Source organism: Psammomys obesus, unplaced genomic scaffold (assembly GCF_907164565.1).
Source record: "Psammomys obesus unplaced genomic scaffold, mPsaObe1.curated_primary_1811, whole genome shotgun sequence".
In the NCBI taxonomy this organism is placed as follows: Eukaryota; Metazoa; Chordata; class Mammalia; order Rodentia; family Muridae; genus Psammomys; species Psammomys obesus.
In genome coordinates this window covers 24,868,313-24,881,512 of record NW_026596051.1, presented here as the reverse complement: position 1 = coordinate 24,881,512, position 13,200 = coordinate 24,868,313, and positions in this window count along the sequence as shown.

Here is a 13,200-nt window from a genome sequence, read left to right as displayed (position 1 = left end):
TAAATCTTTGTAAAACCAAAAAGTAAAGTTCATACTTCCAACATACAATGGCACAAAATATCCATTATAATTTCAAAATGGAGGAAATAGAGTATAACAAGGAAATAGTGGGCCAAAACCAAGCATGACCAAAACCAAGGAGGGCAAACATTAAATCCTGTAGTTCCATGCCTAATGTCAGTGGGCTTATATAACTCTGACTTTTCAGAAATCCTGACGATAACATATTTCCTTCTCTTGATTCCACTCCCTGTCTTTAGCTCTCTTTGTCAGGTATCCCACAGCTCTGACATCTCTAACATCCTAGGATCTCCAACACAATCCAGGCTTCATTTTTACAGTTTCATGCAATGGCCTTTCTGGGCCTCCATACAGGGACTCCTCTGCCACATGCCTAGCCTCAGCAGCTTCCCTTAACCTCAAAGAAATATTCCACGGCACCTTTACTACTGTATCATTTATGAAGCTAAAGCCACAACCACATGGCCAAAGCTGGCCAAAGCTGCCAAGTTCTGTTGACTGCTGGTATAGTTGCTTTGTAATGAAGGAAACTCCTTGGACCTTTTCCTCTTACAGGTTGCAGAAGTAGGTGGGTGGGTTATTGTCCTGAGGGCACCATTCCTTTTCCATTTCTCCTTATCTCTTTCAGCACAAACGATGGATCCAGCATTAAATTTCCTGGTACTTTTCTTCTCCTCACACTGTACATTTTGTGATTTTTTTTTGTTCTTTTTGTTCTTTTTCATTCTTGACCTGCATAAGAGTGATCATTATCAACCAAGCAAAAAAGTCAATATTAGGCTCACTTGAAATCTCCTCTACTAGGACTGCCTCTGACATAATCTGATTGGCCTGTTCTTTGATCACCTCCCTCTGAGGGGGGAGCAGCCTTACCAGGCCACAGAAGATGACAATGTAGCCACTCCTGATGTGATCTGATAGACTAACATCAGAAGGAAGGAGAGGAGGACCCCCCCCATCAGTGGACTTGGGGAGGGGCATGCGTGAAGAAGGGGGAGGGAGGGTGGAACCCGGAGGGGTTTATGAGGGGATACAAAGTGAATAAAGTGTAATTAATTAAAAAAAAAAGAAATCTCCCCTACCAGTGATATTAATCCAGAACTTTTCAATTCAGCTCCAGGCATATTCTTAGGACAAACACAGTAATAGTCTTTGCCAAAATATTACAAGAACAGTCTCTAGCATAGTTGGTAATGTTGTTCCTTTTTGAAAACTCTTGAGCTGGGCTTCCATAGTCCACATTGCTCTCTCAGCATTACTGTCTTCCAAGATCTTGATAATATGCCTCATTAAGTCCTGCATATAGCATTCAACAATTTTCCTAGTTCAAGGTCCCAAACTCTTCCACATTCCTCCAAAAACATGGTGGTAAAGTCTGTTACAGCAATACTTCACTTCCTGATATCAGCTTCTACATTAGTTACTTTTCTGTTTCTGTAATAAAACACTATGTCCAAGACAATTTATAGAAGAAATAGTTTATTGGTGTTTACAGTTTAAGATGGTGAGTTTATGACGATCATGATGGAGGAGTTTGGCAACAGGCAATGGGCATATTGCTGGAATAGGAGCATCCTGAGGCAACCCACAAGGCAGAAAGAGGTAACTGGGAATGGTATGGGCTTTTGAAACCTCAAAACCCAATCCCAGTTACAAAACTCCTGCAACAAGGTCACACCTCCTAATCCTTCCCAAATAATTCCACCAACTGAAGACCAAGTATTTAAACACATGAGCCTATAGGAGCCCTTCTTATTCAAATCATGAGTGCTGTGCTTCATGAAACAAGTTTCTCAAGCAACTTTCTTCCTTACCCTCTTCCAGTTTACTTAATTGATTTAAGATGTTGATACAGAAACATTACTGTAGTGAGTGATGATGTATCATATATGTGAAAACTGCTAAGATTAGTCTTAAATGTTATCACTGACAAAAGTACAGCAATGTGAAGTGAAGGATGATATCATTAGGTTTACCATTTCAAATGGTGTACAGACATCAAAGCATCACACTACAATGGTAAATATGCAACCTAATGTACCAATTATACCTTATTAAACCTGGAAACAGAGAAAAGGAGAAAGGAAAGGAGGGAAAGAAAGAGGAAGGAAGGAAGGAAGGAAGGAAGGAGAAAGAAAAGGAAAGAAAGAAAGAAAGAAAGAAAGAAAGAAAGAAAGAAAGAAAGAAAGAAAGAAAGAAAGAAAGAGAAAGAAAACAAAAGTTAGGATTAACAAAATACTTTAAAAAGAAACTAAAAAGCTGAAGGGGCACATGATACAGAAGTCAGGCAGGGTAAAGAAGCTATTGTATTAAAATGAGATGGTTACAAAGAAAAAGCACAAAATAAAATGTGTTCTGTACTGCCTGTGGGTACAAGGTAGGGGTAAGGGAAGTCACAAGAAACCATGATAATTAAAGCAATACAATTATAGAGCAGACTCATTCTTTCCTCAGCTTGAGAGCATCTCTGACCTACAGAAGAAAAAAAATCAATCCAGAGCTTTGAACAAATAAGTCACACATTTAAGATTGTTGAACATCATTCCCTTCCCCTTGAGGACATAGAAAATTCTCACTTGCCCACTTCTAAATTTAAAATAAAAACTATATAGAAACTGGGAAGATGCTCGAGAGTGGAAGGACAAAAGCAGAGTGCACATGACCAATGCACAGGTAAACATGTCCAGAAATATAGCAGTGGCACCCACTGATATTTACAATTAACACATTCATAAGAAAGAAAAGGATGGAAGTAGGGGAAAGAAGGAAGGGAAGTGAGAGATCTTCCTTCGTTCTATGCCACAAATAGTTATAAAAAAAAAAAAAAACACCTATGGCATAACCACAAATCAGAAAACCGTGTTCCTGTTAAAACTCACATTCCCAAGAGTTTTTAATGCCATGATATAATGCTGACAAGGGAAAGTTAAGTATAAAAAGAAGAATATAAATGTTCCTCTGCTACAGGAGCCAGTTTCACTAAAATAAGTATGATTCTTTTTGTTTGAATGGAATGGGGTTAGGGAGAAAATTCTCTCACTACTCTTAAGAGTAGCTGTCTGTGCTCCAGTGGATGGCCTTGCTCTCATGCACATATGCACAGTCCTAATTGGACTCAGGAAATTGTTACTAACAAAAGTATGTAAAGGTGGACATGAAATTGAAAGACTGATGGGATGAGGGCACTAGGAAGGATTGGAGGAAGATAGTGCTAGATGAACATGGTCAAATACACCGAACATATGGCCGGAGAGATGGCCTCAGCAGGAAAGGACACTCGCCACCAAGCATAAGGACTTGAGTTTCATCCCTGGGCCCTGTGCTGTGAAAAGAGAAAGCCGACTCCTGAAAGTTATCCTCTGACCTCCACAGGTACGTGACGGCATGTGAACTCCTACATACACACACATAATAAATGTAATAATAATAAATAATGATAATTAATAATAATAATTTAATAATAAATGTAATAAAGTGCTTTTTTAAAATAAATTGTATAAATGTATGAATTTTTCAGAGAATAAATGAAAATAGAAAGAGAATGGTTATCTGTAAATGAATAGTTGGTAGTTTGGTTTTTTCTTTATAGTTTTACATATTATATAAAAGTCATGTAATATTTTATACTATGGAAAATAGTCAATGTTTTTAGATTATTTGTACAAATACTAAGAATATTATGGAGCTGAAAGGATGGTAGGGTAGTGTGAAGCATATACAAGGTCCAGAATTCTGTCCCCTGCACATAAAACATAAAAATAAAAATTAATGAGTCACAAAAATAAAGTTTTCATTCTGTCTCTGCCTTAATCTCTTCCCTGGCCTGTGTCTTGGTGTCATCTGCTTGTCTAAGAGATGCTCATAATATCTAAGTTTCCTGTCCCCATGATACATCATGGCTAATTTGTAAATGTGTGTGGGAGGAAGAAGTGTGAAAGAAATGAAGGGTGGGGCTTCAAAGATAGATCCATGAAAAAAGTGACCGAAGCAAAAACAAGAGGACCTGAGTTTGGGTTCTCAGTACTCGTGTAAATGCTGAGGGCTGTGACAAGCAGATCCTGGAAGCTTGCTGGCCAGCTAGTCAAATCAAATCAGTGAGCACAAGATTCAGTAAGAGAACATATCTCAACAGATAAGGTGAACAGTGGTAGTGTTAGATATCCAACATCAACCTCTGGCCTCCACATTCGAACACCTAGAGAGTACACACACACATACACACACACACACACAAAATCACACACAGCAGGAGTGAGATATATGTAGGGAAGGAAAGAAGTTTGGTGAGAAAGAAAAAGAAGAAAAAAGGGAAGGAAAAGAAGGAAGAAGTTAAAAAGGCAAGAGGTAGAGAGGGAGGGAGGAAGAGGAGAGGGAAAGAGAAGGGAAATGAAACTAAGAGAGGATCCAGACCAGCAGATGTGAACTGGTACGTTTGGGACCATGTGAAGTTGACTTGAAGGGGTCTCCCAGTACTCATCAGGCCCAGTATTCCTTCACCCTTAGAATCTGCAAAAATCTTCTGTTGCCTTATTAATTAAATCTTTAATTGTCTCACAGAGTGATTTCCTCCCATCAGTCCACTAGGAAATTAGTGGATGCATAAGCAGATGTGCCCCGGAATGTAATGAAGTCAAACTGAAATCCACACCTGGTGCTCCAGGCCAGGAAAGACTCACCCTGGAAATAAAGCAGTTATTTGCGTTTTCTATCCATTTTACCTTTAGCGCTTGGTTTAGGTGGAAAACAATTCTGTTAAAGATGGTACTGAATAACTAGCTCCTTTCCCCAAACACTACCAGGTCATTTATCTCTGGACCCCTGGCATTATGAACTTGTGAACAAAACTTGCCTCCTGTCTGATCTCCTAGGATCTCAATATCTCCAGAGACAGAATGTGAGAAACAGAAATTTTCACTCTGCTAATAAAATTGGGATTTTCATTTCCAACTTTTTGAAACACAGAACACACTCAATCATGACCTTAGCTCTCAGAAGATGATGCTGAAGCAGAGTTCCTCATGGAAAATCAGAGAGCCAAGTGTGGAAGAGCTTCGCTGGAAACCACAGAATGATAAAACTACCACAAAAAGAATATGTTCAGTTCCTTTCTTGAAGGTCGTATTTCACAGTCATATGTAACTCTGAAGGAGAAAAGACAGCTGTGTACCTTTAACTTTACAGGGGCATAGAGATTTCACAATGGTATGAGGAAGGTTTAAGGTCTATTCTCCTTCTAATCAGATTTTTCTTATTTCTATGAGAAACACTGATGAAAAAGGTAGGGAGATCTTGCCTTTGGGCCCACCCTCCTTCCCACTTTCTTGTATCCCCCCCTTTTCCCCCCTCAGACAAGGGGAGCCACCACCACCACCACCACCACTACTACCACAAAATCACCACAGCACATCCAGTCAAATCAGGACTGTTATATTTCCTCTTTCACAGTGTCCTGGCTAGGCAGCCCCACCAGGAGGAAGTGATGGAAAAGCATGCAACAGATACCATGTTGGAGACAGCCCTCAATCCCCTTTCTAGGAGACCCATAGAGAGGCTAAACTGCCCATCGGATATACATGTGTAAAGAACCTAGGTCTAATCCATGCATGATCCTTGCTTGGTGCTTCAGTCTCCGCAAGCCCCTCTGGGCCCAGGTTAATTGGGATTGTTGGTATTCTTGTGGAGCTCCTGTCCCCTCCAGATCCTTCTATCCTTCCCACCCACTCTTCTATAAAGCTCCCTACACTCTAAGCAGAAGTGGTTGAAGAGAGGGAACACTGAGGAAATGAGGGTGGAGATAAGATATGGAGAGAATAGGGTCAGGAAAACAAAGGGCTTACTAAAAAAGGAGAAACCATGGATGGAGGCATCTCTTAGACAAGCTGGAGACCAGCAACAAGGAGGGCTACATTTTTTTGGAGGTTCCTCATCTCACAATAAACCCTTGGGGCGTTTTGTTTTGTACATATTATGGATTCCAGTTTTGTGTTTTTATGGAATTTTTTGTGTGTGAATGTGTATGTCTCTGCATTTTTATGTATATATTTCTTGTACTTTTTATTTGGCTCTTTTTCTTCTGTTTACTTATTTTTATCTTATTTTTGTATTTGTTTTATTTTATTATTATGTTGGTGCCTGTTTTGTATTCTACTGAGAAAGAGAAAGAAAGGGTGTGGATTTGGGTGGGTAGGAAAGTGAGGAGGATCTGGGAGGACTTAATGAAGGAAAAACCATATCAGAATATATTGTATGGAAAAAAATCTATATCCACTTTTTAAAGGATGTGAGAATTCGGCATTTAAGGCCTTATATTCATGATTCAAACCAACTGTACACCTTGAGAGCAGCACAGTCCTCACAAAGCCCTTGCAATCAGAAAGTTAAGGGCTACCTCCTACACCAGTCAATTCTCGCCTCCACGTTTGATCTCGCTCCGTCATTGTATTCACAGATGTGATTTCTACTTCTACCCAGCCCCCGAGAGGGAAAATTCAGTCAAATTATCTGTTTGTCTCTCTTAAGCCAGCTGTATCCCTGAGAGCTTCAAGGAGAAACGGAGTCTCCTCTCCAGTCCAATATTCCTGAACATTCTTATCACCGCCACATGGACCGCTCTCACTGCTGGAGAAAAACCACAGCATACATCACCCAGGACCAGCAAGCACATCATTTGGCTGCATGCCTCCGATCCTATTACAGCTTCAGCACACATCACTAACCCATGCTGAATATCCTCTTTTTAAAAGGGGAAGGTCTTGGTATCCATACTTACCAAAGTTTATGGGTGAGAAATGAAAACCTGTGCATTTCTCCAACACGTGTTCCAAACTCGCAGAAGAGTTTTCTTGGCTTTGTCCTTGGCCAGGAAGAAACCAATGACACTGATGATGCCCCTGCATTGGTCAGTCATCTACTGCTCAAAAGAGACCTGAACCAGCCAGATACTTTGTCCACTCCTCCCAACACTGGGTCTTGTACTGGGAATACCATGGCTGATCAGTCTCAGCACGACACAGAGGTGAGTCTGTTTCTAAGAATAATACTTCTCCTTCTTTGATTTTATATTCTTTGTGTGTTTTTATCAAGGCCCTAATATCAATAAAACACACTGATCACTGAGTGTTCAGTTAAGCAGTTGTACAGCTTCATATAACTATCACCCTGAACAAGACAGAGCAAAGCTCATATAGTCATGAGTGCCCTGACTGGGGAAATATTCCTAAGCATGGTGAAAAGCCAGAAAAAAATCATCTGTTACTTCCTTTATGCAGGTGGAGTCAGATTCTTTCCGGGCTGGTACAACATACTCCTTCAAGATCCTACTCCGACTCCAGATGTAAGCTAAGAGTGTCTTGTAACTTTCTGTCTGAAACACAGAAAACTCTAGCTCCCTTTCTATCCATCCCTGTACTATTGAGTTTTATCTCCATGGGTTTTCTTGACCTTCTAAACATTTTTTATGTTTCTTATGTCCTGGCTCCTCCACTCACCTTATTTATTGACCTGCCTGTTTTTCAGGATCGAGCCTGGAGGTTCTTTTATAGCATTGCACATAAGTTTTATATATTGGGAATCTTGTGGAAACCCATAAGTTCAAGAGACTGTGATGTGCCAATGTTAGGGGCTTGCTGTAATATTTTCTGTGTACTCTGAAATATGAGAGTATAGGCCTTAAAATCCAGGATTCTCACACTGTGGCATGTGAGATATGTTCCATATAATCTCTTCATAGGACTCCAAATTTGCATTAAATTCATCAACCCAGAGAACAGGAAGCACTTCTTATAAACATCTTAAAGATTGTCCAGGCCTGGTGGCATAAACCCAGCTGCTTAAAAGGGTAATGCCAGAAAAATTGCAAATTCAAAGCCTATCTGCAGCAGAATGAGCTCAAGGCCAGCCTAGCCAACTTAATGAAACCCTCTGTCAAAACAAAATATAAAAAGAGTGGTAGACAGGCCACAGAAGAAGACAATGCAGCCAGTCCTGATAGGCTAGGGTCAGATGGAAGGAGAGGAGGACCTCCCTATCAGTGGACTGGGGGAGGGGCATGGGAGGAGAAAAAGGAGGAAGGGTGAGATTGGGAGGGGATGAGGGAGGGGGCTACAGCTGGGATACAAAGTGAATAAACTGTAATTAATAAAAAAATAAATAAATTTTTAAAAGAGTGGTAAAGAACCTGCCTAGCATTTGTGAGATGCTAGACTCTATCCTGAGTACCTCAGAAATAAGTAAATAATAAATAATTTACATAAGATGAAGACCATGAATTTTATATTTAGTTTGATAAACTATGACAAATGTATATACCTATATGACCACCATCCCAAAGAAAGCCCTATCTGTCTTCATCATTCCAGAAAGTTCTATCCTTCCTAGTCTACTCAGTTGCATCTCCAAGAAATAACCACCATTCTAATCTTTACTCCATAGTTCCTTTTAGTCCATTCTAAAATGACATGTAAATGAAAGTATACAGTGAGTCCTCTTTTGTTTCTAGGACATTCACTCAATATAATATTTTGTGACTGATTTGTGTTTTATCACTATTTCTTTCTTTTCTATTGAAGAAAGTTATTCCATTGTCTAAAAATACAGTATTTGTTTATTCTTCTGTGGAAAGTTATTTGGACTGTTTCCAGTTTGAGGCTTTTACTTCTAAAGCTACTAAAAACATCTTTGTAAAATTTTACTTTATAATAATACTTATAATAACACGAGTCATTTAAAAGTCCACACTTAAACTACTGTTAGTATAATGCTAAGTATATAATAAGGACACTGTGCAATAGAAACTATATAACTATTCAAAATTATGTTTATTAACAATTTTTGTAGAATGGAAAGTATTTGTAATAGAAGTCTAAAGGTGGGCAGTGGAATGCAAAATTCCTTTTGCAATAGCATATTCTCAACTATGGTAACTATATGCCTAAAATGAATATTGTATGTAAATGTGAATGAAACATACTAGAATATTTATGACAGAAATTAATGTGCCAAAGAGTTATGAACTGGATCCTAGTATTAATAAAATAGTCATTTGCAAATGATGGAGAATGTGCCAAGTTCTGTTGTCCTAGATATTTGTCAATCTCTCTACCTAACTAAGTTAGAAATAAATCATTTGTAGATATTGTCATATGCTAGCCAGCTGTGAGTTTGACAGCACAAAATATGAAAGACAACAAACCTGATTCTTCTGGAAGAAGACGGACTAGGAATGATGGAAAGTAAATAGCAATGAGGACCCTTCTCTGGTGCATCTCTAGCTTCTATTCAGTGGCCTCACTGAGGGTTCATATCCTAATTACTTCTTGACCAGACTGTTTCAATAATGTAACCTCTAGTCTCAGCTGTCCGTCCTTCTTCTATACCATTGACAGTGCGACCTTTCCAAGTCACTGTCTAACACCTTGCTCTGTAATTCTGCAATGGCTCCTCCTGCCTAAACAGTGATGCCCTTGCTGTACTTCAAACAACAGCAAAAGTAAAACTAAAATATTACGTTTAAAACACAAGGAACCTATAAGATGATTTTATAGATATTGTTTTTACACCTTTTCTGCAAGCCCGAGAAGAGTTGCTAAATAAGAAATCCAGATGAACTGATCATGTAAACGTCCTCGCGCATGCCTGTGCTCAACAGGCACAACGCTTTTGCTGGGAACATTCTCCATAAAGAATTATTTTTTTTTCCTAGGTTTAGAATTACAGATTCTCAACTTACTTCCAGATATTCAAGGGTGGTGAAGTCTTTTAAAAATATACATGCAAAACACATGGGCCATTGGAGAAAAGAAGACCGGCAGAGGAGAATGGACTGGGGATTTAGGTGTTTTCTCCACCATGGCATCAAAGCGTACCTGATGCTCTTCACCCTGAGATTACAGTCTCACCTAGTCTACTAGGGCTACCAAGTCCACAGCTTTCCGGAATAGCCATTGGTTCAAGAGTACTGACCAATGTGACTGATTTTTACTTCTTTTAAAAATAAATGAGGAAACTTTCTCTTTTGAAGCCTCTAATGTCCAGGAAAAAAAATAACTTTTTTCTTGCTTAGAGTTCAGACTGTGCTGGGTAATTATGGCTGCTAAGACAGCTGTCCCTGGGTCCTTGTTTGGTCAAGTTTTTGATCATATTTGGTTCTTACTCTTTCATCATAGGAGCTTTTTCATCATAGCTTTTTAATCAGTCACTCTTGTTGCTCAATTTTGAACTGGTACAAAGTAATAAATCAATTAGGAACTGTTTTAAAAAGTGCTGCTAACGATTAAAATTGTGCACAGTTGATTATTACAGACAAAGAGAAGTGTACTTAAAAGTGAGCTTGCTGTTCGAGGTGTGCCTTTTGCAAGCATGGGAGTTTATTAATAATAAATTTCACAGAAATCTCACTAAAGTGGGTTGATTCATTTCTTCTTCGAGATTTCTCTCATTTCATAGACCCCAAAAAAAATCATATGTCTTTGAGATACTTGTTCCAGTTGAAGAATATGTACAGCCCAATTTTCCCTTCAGGAAAGGATGTGTTTGGATGTAAAGACTTCCTGGGGGCCAAAGAAGAGGAGAAAGCCACTAGAGATTACGATGCCTCCATCAGTGGGGACTTTTGGAGAACTAATATGGAAGCCGAACAGAGTCCTCTTTAGCACAACCTGATAAAAAGAAACAGGCTTCAATTCAAGCACCAGTTCTGAAAATTTGACAATATCTGCTTTTAAAAGAACCTTATGCTTGAAAAATATGAAGGCCAGGTCTGAAGAGATGGCTCTGTTGGCACCTATATAACATGCTAGGTATTCCCTGCCTGCAAACACTTATAGTCACATTTCCAAAAAAAGCGGTGACAGGAAGGTCATTGGGGCTTATCTCAGAGGAACAGGCAGAGAATGGTGGAATGGACAAAAGATGTGTCAGTCTCTGCATACCCCGTATGTACAGTCATATGCACTCATGTACACACAGGCATATACAATAAATAAATAAGTAAAATGCTTTAAAAATATACAGGACATGTCTGGGCTCAATGAAAAAGCACCATGCTAAACTAAGAATGTCTATGCTCTTCTACTTTTACATGCAATTGATTGTTTTTCAAATTTGACTTATTATATTTAATGGGTCCGAGGATATAAGTGGACGTAATCAATAGATGAATAAAATAAATTTTGCTTCAGTCTTCTAAAACAAAGTTGTGGGGAAGATGTAGGTGCAAACTCCCTTTTGGAAGTTAAAAATTAATAGTGATAAAACATGCATAATTGAAGAAAAAAATGACAATGAGGCACCAGGACTCTAGCCCCAAACTCCCAGTATAATATAATATTTTCTGTGTAGTACTGGTCTCTACTCCTGTTTCACACTGCCTCTTACTTCAGACTCATAGCTTTCTAATTCTACTCTACTGATTGTTTAGATCCATGAAGGCATAGTAGCCATACATTCCATCCTGCGAGCTCTGATGGGTCCTTCAGAGAACATCACCCAGAGCCTGCATCAGAGAAGGCATCCTAGTCGTTAGCTGAGTCTGACCTGGAATAATACAGAAGATTTACAATGCATTAAAAAAGGGCTTTCTGGGCAGAGGGGAACAGAATAAAAAGAATAGCATAAAGCCACGTGGGATAATAGAATACCCACAAAACAAGTACGTAAGTTCAGGGAATAAATAGACTGGTGTGGTTTATTCAAAGAGAGGGGAAGAATGTGGTGCTTACGCAGACAGTACTGGTGCTGTCTGAAAAATCATCTCATTGATTAATTCCCACAACCACGTGAGCTAGAAAGACAACAGCCTCTTATAAATGAAAGTAATATGAAACATATAACCAATGTGAATCATCTTGGCCAAGCATCTTGGTCAAGGTCATAGGCTGGTGAGCAGCAGTCAGGATCCTACGCAGGGGTTTCTGTCCCCGAATCCAGAGTACCTTCTGCCCAGAGTGTACAGCATTCTCAGTGAACATGAGGGGAAGATCTGTGGGAAGAGCGGAAGTGGCATGTACACTGGGCTGAAGAAACGCACACTGCTTTCTTTGAACACTATTCCGTTGTAATGCCTAGAAATGTGACAGCCATATTACAAACAAGAACCAAGCACCTCTGCCAATTTAACAACACTGTTCTGCCTGACATGGGATGGGTGGAGAGGAAGATGGTGAGGGCACACTTTGTGTGTCAGTGTCTTTGGGGAAGAATTCCAAACCAAGAAGGTCAGAAAAGAGTTTGTACTATGGGAAAATCACACAGGAAAAAGTAACCAGCAAAATAAAAAGTTCACTTTAGATATTAAACATGTAGTATTAGATGTTTTGGGAGAGAAAGGGTGGAATTCTTCACGTTTCGGTTGTGAGAGTGCAATGTGGTGCCTCTCAGAAAGCGTACCTCAGTGATCACCACTTCCATGGCTCTATAACAGGATAAAGGGGATGAGGCACAGCACAGGGGAGAAATGTCAGCCATACAGTTGGGTACCACACTCTAGAACAAGGAGCAGAGAACTAGGGCTGTAGAGCCACATTGACCTTCTACTCGTTTGAGGAAAATAAATTTCTACTGAAACACAGCCAAGTCCATCTGTTTACCTGCTGTCTGTGGCTGCTTTCATGCTGAAATGTCAGAACTGAGTAATTGCAATAGAGTCTGTGTGGCTGGCAAGGCTGATACTATTTTATATCTGGTTCTTTAAAGAAAGCTTGTTGATCCCAGGTCTTGACAGACTAAAAACACACCCAATGGTCACATCATATATAAAAATGACAAACACGGACAGAAGAACTCTGAACCATAGCCTGTAGCAACCAACCCAGAAAGATAGATGCTAACTCTGGTAACTGGCCCAGAAAGCCAGGATATCCAAGACTTGATTAATAACTGGCAGCTTCCTAGATTTTCCCCTTGTTTCCAACTTAGAACCAAACACAGGACACCAATTACTCACACCTAACCAATAACATAGGATGGCTTACTCCTACTCAGCTGACTCTAGTATCCTCAAATAGCCCAAGAGCCTCCAAACAATGTTCCTCTGCACCCTTTCCCCTTTCTTTCGGTACAAACCTTTCTCCGCTGTTTGCCTTGGAGTTTTGCCAAAAGAAAAGTCCTTTTTAAAGATTTATTTCATTTGTTCATATGTGTGTGTGTGTGTGTGTGTGTGTGTGTGTGTGTGTGTGTGTGTGT